The sequence below is a fragment of the Danio rerio genome, chromosome 5, assembly GCF_052040795.2.
Source record: "Danio rerio strain M-AB ecotype USA chromosome 5, GRCz13ab, whole genome shotgun sequence".
NCBI lineage: Eukaryota > Metazoa > Chordata > Actinopteri > Cypriniformes > Danionidae > Danio > Danio rerio.
This window is the reverse complement of record NC_141025.1, coordinates 5,196,594-5,204,717: the sequence shown is the minus strand read 5'-3', so window position 1 is coordinate 5,204,717 and position 8,124 is coordinate 5,196,594. Positions and strand designations below refer to the sequence as shown.

General features: G+C 37.0%; 1 long non-coding RNA gene across 1 annotated transcript; it reads left to right on the top strand.

The window, feature by feature from the left end:
• The first annotated feature begins 614 nt into the window (after window positions 1-614).
• On the top strand, window positions 615-2,665 carry LOC147843809 (uncharacterized). The gene is made up of 3 exons (XR_015490912.1): window positions 615-743; window positions 2,042-2,134; window positions 2,417-2,665. It is a non-coding gene; the product is annotated as an uncharacterized LOC147843809 (long non-coding RNA).
• Window positions 2,666-8,124: the final 5,459 nt, after the last annotated feature.

Here is an 8,124-nt window from a genome sequence, read left to right as displayed (position 1 = left end):
ATTATGACGCAAATTTATGGATCATAATAAAAGTAGAGAGAAAAAGGATATGAGAGAAATGAAAATACATATTATTGAAGAATATTTTAAAGAGATGTTTCAGCATCTTTTTTGTTTCTAGAAATTGAAATTATACTTAAATACTATTCCAGTTCTTGTTTGAAGATGCTAAAAAGGGAATACATTTAATATTACATTGAAGCTAAAGTACAAAGGACACCTGAACTACCTGTTTTTAATTTTTAGACTATGACTAGTTTCATTCAGATGAAACATTTGAAATCTGACTGAGATGTTTATATGGAGCATTTTCATTCAGATTAGACTTTGCCTGTTGTGAGTTTTATTTCATGCAGAAGAGTTAAGTGTTCAGGCTCTACTTCTGAAAACAGTCTCACAGCACTTCTGATTTTATCATCGAGGTAAATAAATAATAAGCAAAAAATAATAAGATCAATGCCGTGCACATGATGCTGATCTTGTGTAATAACCATTTGAATACCTGATTAAATAATATCTAACTATAGAAACTAAACTTAAGTTCACCGCCCACATTTCTTCAGGTCATGTGATCTCGAGAGCTTTAAAAGCACAGTAAGATCCTCCTGGTAGTCAGATTGAGTGAAAACTACACTTCTGCACACCGATCACTCATCAGATCATCAATAATGTCCGAGACAGAGCTTGAAGGATGTCCAAAAGCAGCCCCAGTCACCCTAAAGGTGATACAAGTCTGCCTTGAGGTATGAGATGCTAAATCACCTTTCTTTTGGTTACAGGCAGTAAAGTGTGTGTGTGTGTGTGTGTGTGTGTGTGTGTGTGTGTGTGTGTGTGTGTGTGTGTGTGTGTGTGTGTGTGTGTGTGTGTGTGTGTGTGTGTGTGTGTGTGTGTGTGTTTAGCTCTTTATTGTTTGCATTGTTGTTTATTGTTTTTATTCCACTATATGAAGGGTATATGTGTAACTGTTTGCAATAAATTGAGATGAATAATCACTGTGAATAAACTTTTCTTTAAACATTTTATCAAACTGATGTACTGTAGTCCAACATTCAAATCATCTCTAAATTGTCTTTATAACTAACAATAATCAATACTTCTGCACCAGTCTTTACTATAGTCAGTGGCGCAAAAAGGGGGTATGCAGTATATGCAGTGCATAGGGGCGCCACACATGGGGGGCGCCATTGTGCCAAAACTATTTGAAATTATCCATATTAAAAGTTTCAAATAATGTATATATTTTTTTGTTAAAAAAATTTATTTAGCATTTTATGCGTGTATAATATTGTATTTTATTAAATTAAAAATCGTTCCACCCCTCCCCCCATTTTTTATACCATATACATGTTTTTATGAATTTATTATGTATCATATTGATTCATCAGGCCTTTTGGTAACTTCTTAACTCAAAACTATTTTAATTTTAGCTACAAACAAAGTTATAACATTTCAATTAAATAGAACATTTCACACTGTTGGTTTCTGTTTGTTTTTTTTTTACACTAAACATTTGACAGTCTTTTTTATTTCACTTTTAGCAGTTTCAGTCAATTCTTCTTGCAAAGACAGACCTTCTGCCTCAGTCTGGATGTGAGAAGTAATTGCAATGTTCTTTTGCCCTTTAGGACTCCCATGTCTATCATTTTGTTTTGACAAATGTAGTACAAAAAGTCCAAAAGCAAGGCTAGTCAAGGTGCTATAATCATTTAGTAAGTGAAAATTAAATTGAGAAGAAATTTGGGGTGGTATGAGATGCATTTCTTTGCGACTTAACATGCTTAATGTAATTATACCTTTTACTACTTCAAACTATTTCAGTTGTGTTCAGAACTGTGAAACTGTTTTAAGCATATTGATATCTTTATGAAATAATATCTTTATTTTATTGATGGAAATATTTTCCACATTTTATCACTTGCCTGTTTTAAAATATAGTTGGATTGAAGGGGGGCGCGCAAAAGTTGAAGCCGCATACCCATCAGTAAATGTGCAGTTGCGCCCCTGACTATAGTAAATGTTTACTAATGTTCTCTTTATTCAGGTGAGGAAAGTCATACAGGAGAAAACTACTATCAGTCCTGGTGTTTTCTTGTGAGCTTAGAACCTAAAGGGAACCTGGATCTACACAGTCAAGGCAAGTATTTGTGTTTGTACTTTATTGATTGTAAGCATTTACAACTTGATTTGTTTCCCAACACAGAAGTTGACTGTGGCAGTGAGCACTAAACATATGTGATCCGCACTGAAAGTTAAAGTGCAACATATAAACTGACAATTGAAATGGGGGGAAATGTCAATCTTTTCAATTAAATGCAAAAGCATTGCTGAACTGTCAAGCTGTCACCCCTGAAGTTTAACATATTTAACAAGTGTGTGTCCATATTTACCATGGAGATTTCTCTCTCTCTCTGGGCAGGTGTATGTTGGTGAAGATGCATGTGCTCATGTGAAGATACATCAGGATGCTCCCAGCAATGGAGGGAAACTGACTGTGTCTGGAGTCCAGTTTCCCAAGCCATTTGGTGATCAACTGGTCTGCTTCTGATCATCTAGATAATGAGTGTGTGTAACTAGTGTAAGTGCAGACACATTAAGTGATCTGCCATACTGTATAGAGGAACTGTTCAAAACTGCTTCATTCCTCAACATTAAACTCTCAACTCAACTCCTGCAGTGTCTGTGTGTTTACCGTTGATGTTGATAATATCAAACTCTCTTTGCTTTATGCTAAAATAACAGAGTGCAGGTATTCCTCAAGATCTTTAATATAATCAGTGAAATAGCATTATCAAATGTGACTTCGTGTCTCTATGAGATTTTTGAAAAGAGCATAAGGAAGCTGATTTATCTTTGCACAAAAGCATCTGGTTTGTGTTTATCGCAGCTGATTTAGTGTAAAAGGCTTCCTTCTACACCTGAGACACTATTTTAACAGCATTATCACATGACAAAATCTAAACGTAAGTTCAGTAAGACTATAATCCCCGTAAGCGCTAATGATGTCAGACACTGTAATACTGTATGCTCTAATATGTAATATGCAGGTGACGCGGTGGCGCAGTAGGTAGTGCTGTCACCTCAAAGCAAGAAGGTCACTGGTTCGATCCTCGGCTGGCTCAGTTGGCATTTCTGTGTGGAGTTTGCATGTTCTCTCTGCATTCGCATGGGTTTCCTCTGGGTGCTCCGGTTTCCCCCACAGTCCAAACATGTGTGGTACAGGTGAACTGTGTAGGCTAAATTGTCCATAGTGTATGAGTGTAAATGAGTGTGTATGGTTGTTTACCAGAGATGGATTGCAGCTGGAAGGGCATCCGCTGCGTAAAACATATGCTGGATAAGTTGGCGGTTCATTCCACTGTGGCGACCCCAGATTAATAAAGGGACTGAGCCGAAAAGAAAATGAATGAATGTAATATGCCCTGCCACACTGCCAGGGCCCAAACATGCCCCATCTTCAGCTGGTGAACAAAACAACTGTCATTGATGTGTGTCGGCTGCCTGCTTAAATGACAGTATCTTTATCAGATGTTTACAGAACAATTGGGAACCCAATGTGACTGTAGCTTTCTCTATGCAGATATGTGTTGTATTATGTGACTGAAAATCAAAGGCCTCTTCAAGTCATAGAGCAAGTCATTCAAATGTAGATCTGAGACTACTGTAGGGAAAAAAGCTAAACTGTTAAGCACTTTTAAACATCCGATCACTTAACAAAAAGTCACTTCTAGTCATTGATTTTATCAACAGTCTTTAAGCTTTTTTATAGAGCTTTACACTGCTAGGCACACTTTCTTTTTAAGTCTTATAAACAGCAACTTAAATAATGCCCACACTCTCTTTGCAACAGCAGAGAGACTCACTAATCCCCCAGTAGGATTCCCAGTGAGCTACTCTCTGGAAGAAAATGTAATGAGTTTGCTCATTTCTTTACTGATAAGATCAATGATATCAGAAAGCCAATCAGCTCATCCAATCAGCCAATTTGTGTCTCATCAGACAAGCTCAACTACAAATTGATGTAACGTGTGGCGATGCAAGGTTTAACAACCACACTACCGCCCGTCTTCTGAGTCCTTATATGCAAATCCCTCAATTATAAAAAATATAAAAATGGATCAATAAAGGGACCCAGGGAGCAGGAAAGAAAGAGGTGTTCTGTGGTTGGCTGTGTGGGTTGGAGGAAGAAGATGAGCTGAGCGGAAGTGAAGGTGGAGTGAGTGTTTTTCTTAAGTTGCCATAATAGCGGAGTGTCCTAATAAAGAGAGTTGTTTACCAGAAAATCCTGGACTACTTGGATGTTCTCTCCGTGAGTAAAATGTCTTTCAAATCTGCTACGTTCAACATCTTCACGTCAAATCTTCACGTGAACTCCACAGACACTTGCACAACACGCTAAATTCCTTTTATGTGCAATGGTGCATATCAACACACCGGTGAGAAAAAGTTTTTTTTTTAAGAGCGTCATGTGGCCAAGTGGTTATGGCGCAGAGCTCTGACCCAAGAGACCCATGTCTGGATCCTGCCTCGGCAAAGATTTTTTTTTTTTGTCACAAATTAATGACATATTAAATTGTTCACTCCCACCGTTACATAAGTGGCGCCCGAACAGGGACATAAATAATTGCAACTTTCATTGATTGATTGACTTGAATAACTGAAATTTTCATTGACTGTGATTGTTTGTGAATGTTTAATAGTTGAAAATAGCTTTTTTTTTTCTTTTTCTCTTTTTGCTGAATGTGAGAACTATTGACAAAAATCATCAAACAACTGAATTTAGTTAGGGAATAAAAACTACTACTAATGTATGTGCATTTTGGTAAATTAGATGATTTATTGACAATAACTTGCTATGGTTACAACTGAATTAATTTCAAAATAACTGTATAAAATGATAAAATATGAAATGATTAAATATATGATATAAATTGTACCCAGCTTAAATTTAAAATTAAAGTTGCCAGAGGTAGAAGGACAGACAGGGGAGGGAGAGAGAGACAAAGAGAGCACGCCCAGAAGTTAGCCTGCAATCAGGCTAACTTCTGGGCCTGCTCTCTTTGTCTCTGAGCAGGAGAGGGCAGAGACAGAAAAGAGGCCAGGAAAAGAGACAGACCAGAGATTTACACCTGACCTTACAACTTGACCATGTGACTAAAGCCCAAATGCTGAGACATTCAAACTGACCAATCAGCATGTTACCACACCATAAAACCCCTAAAGACCACACACCAGGCCCTGATCTTATCAGTATCTGCCTTTCGAGTCAGTATGGACCTTCTTGAGTCAAAAAGACATGTTCTGTCATATAAACAAATGCATATGATAATTTAGCCTCTTTCTAGCTTTTCTGCATCTGAGATGGACAGCATACTTCGTAATTTAGCGATATTTCTCAGGTGAAAGAAGGCGGTTTTTGTGACATGGGATATGTGATTTTCAAAAGTTAGATTGCTGTCTAATATGACACCCAGATATTTTATAGTAGAGCCAACGCTAACTCTGTATCCCTCTAATTGTGGATTGAGTTGCGAGATCTGCTGTGTACAGAATTAAGGCCCAATAAGTAATAATTCTGTTTTTTCTGAGTTTAAGAGAAGGAAATTGTTGGTCATCCAGTCTTTAACATCTCTAATACACTCAGTTAGTTTTGACAGTTCAAACGTCTCATGAGGTTTAGTTGAAATATATAATTGAGTATCATCTGCATAGCAGTGAAAGCTGATCCCATGTCTTCTAATAATGTTTTCCAGAGGGAGCATGTAAATTGTAAACAGTAAAGGGCCTAAAACTGATCCTTGAGGCACCCCATACTTTACTGGGCTGACTTGTGAAGGCTGTCCATTAATATTCACAAACTGCTAACGGTCAGCTAAGTATGACTTAAACCGTTGTAGAGCCTGTCCCTGGACACCTCTAGACTTTAAGCGGTTTATGAGGATATTGTGGTCAATGGTGTCAAATGCCGCACTAAGATCGAGTAAAACTAATAGGGAGACGCAGCCTCAGTCATCAGCTAAGAGTAGATTATTTTCACTAAGGCGGTTTCTGTACTGTGATGAGCCCTGAAACCTGACTGAAACACTTTAAAAATATTGTTCGTCTGCAGAAAGGAGCATAATTGAGTAGAAACAACTTTTTCTAATATTTTAGACATAAATGGAAGATTTGAAATAGGCCTATAGTTAGCTAAGTTGTTGGTGTCTAGTTGCGGTTTCTTAATAATAGGCTTAATAACAGCAAGCTTGTAAGAGTTTGGAACATGGCCTATAGATAAAGAAGAGTTGATAATGTTAAGAAGAGGTTCTCCTATAGCAGGAGCAGCTCTTTCAGTAATTTTGTTGGAAAATTTTGTATATTGTTGAGTCCAGCATGCACGTGGATGGTTTAGAGCTATTTATAATTTTATCTTGCTCTTTTTGTTCTATGATGTTAAAGCACTGTAGGTTATTATTATGATTCAGTGAAATACTTACAGGATTTGGAGTATAAGCCGGTGCAGAAAGTTTAGCATCTCCTAATTTCTGTCTAAAGCCTTCTATTTTATCACTGAAAAAATTAATGAAGTCATCACTACTTATTTGTGGTGGAACATTTTGTTACAATGATGGCTGATTAATTGTTTAATTTAGCGATGGTGTTAAATAAAAATCTAGGATTGTTATGATTATTTTCTATCAGTTTGCGCAGGTGCTCGGTCCTGGCAGATTTTAGAGCCCTCCTATAGCTGGACATACTGTCTTTGTACGCAATTCTAAAGACCTCTAAATGAGTTTTTTTTCCCATTTATGTTCCAGGGCGCAGGTTGCTGTTTTGAGAGTGCAAGTATGACTATTATACCATGGTGTAGTTTTAGTCTCTCTAGTCTTTTTTAATTTGATGGTAATTTCACAGTATTTAGTGTGCTAGTAAAATGGCATCCATACTGCTGGTTAATACATCAAGGTCATTTGAGTTTGCGGGAGCATTTATAGATAGAGAAAGATCAGGTAAGTTATTTGTGAATTAGGAGGAAACCCACGCGAACATGGGGAAAACATGCAAACTCCTCACAGAAATTCAGACCGGCTCGCTGAGGGGCCAAACCAGCGGGCTTCTTGCTGTGAGGCAACAGTGCTACCCACTGGGCCGCCGTGCCACCCTATCAGAGAAGAGGAGGAATAGGGGTGGATGGAGGGATTCTTCAAGAAGAAGATGACTGGAGTAGAAAGTTCTGGTTATTTACATATTTATTTATATATGGAGCCGATGCAGTACCAGCTGTGTTCAATCATAAGCATGTGATCCTCTCGAAATTAGTTTATAAATAAACCATACATTTTAGAATGAAAACCCTTCCTCGTTACAAGGCAAGGCAAGGCAAGTTTATTTATATAGCACATTTCATACACAGTGGCAATTCAAAGTGCTTTACATAAACAAGAATAAAAGAAACAAGTAAAATAAAAATAAAAACAAATAATAAAAATGCGTAAAAACAAAACAAAACATAAAAACAGGTAAAATGTGATATAAAAGAATGAAGAAGAAGAGAAAAACATGGTAGTGCAATCTGTCGGACGCAGCACAGTGCTCATTCAGTATTAGTACAGCTAAACAGATGTGTTTTCAGTCTTGATTTGAATGTGCCTAATGTTGGAGCACATCTGATCATTTCTGGAAGCTGATTCCAGCAGCGAGGAGCATAGTGGCTGAAAGCTAATTCACCCTGCTAACACCAAAAACAGCTTTTACTGAAATAAAGGTGACCAAAAAATCTAGATTTTCTACTTATGTATGAGTAAAAGCCACCTATAAAAACAAGATCAAACAGTCTTCAGCTTCACTGGTTCTGAAAATCGTTTTTTTTACCAGCCAGCTTTGAGAAAAATCACAACATTACAAGCTTTATTTTAAAGCAGAGTTCTGTATACACTGTAAAACACTCATCTTTATCAAATAAAATAAGTGTAGTGAACTCAAATTGACTGAAAGTTAAGTCTACTCATTTAAAAAGAGTTTTGAACTCAGTGTTGAAGGTAAAGAGTTAAAAAAATACCTCATTACTTCTACTTAAATGGTTTGTTGTTTCCTCAAACGGTTTGAGTTTCCTTAACTAATTGGGTTTTACAGACTTGGTTTAAGTTT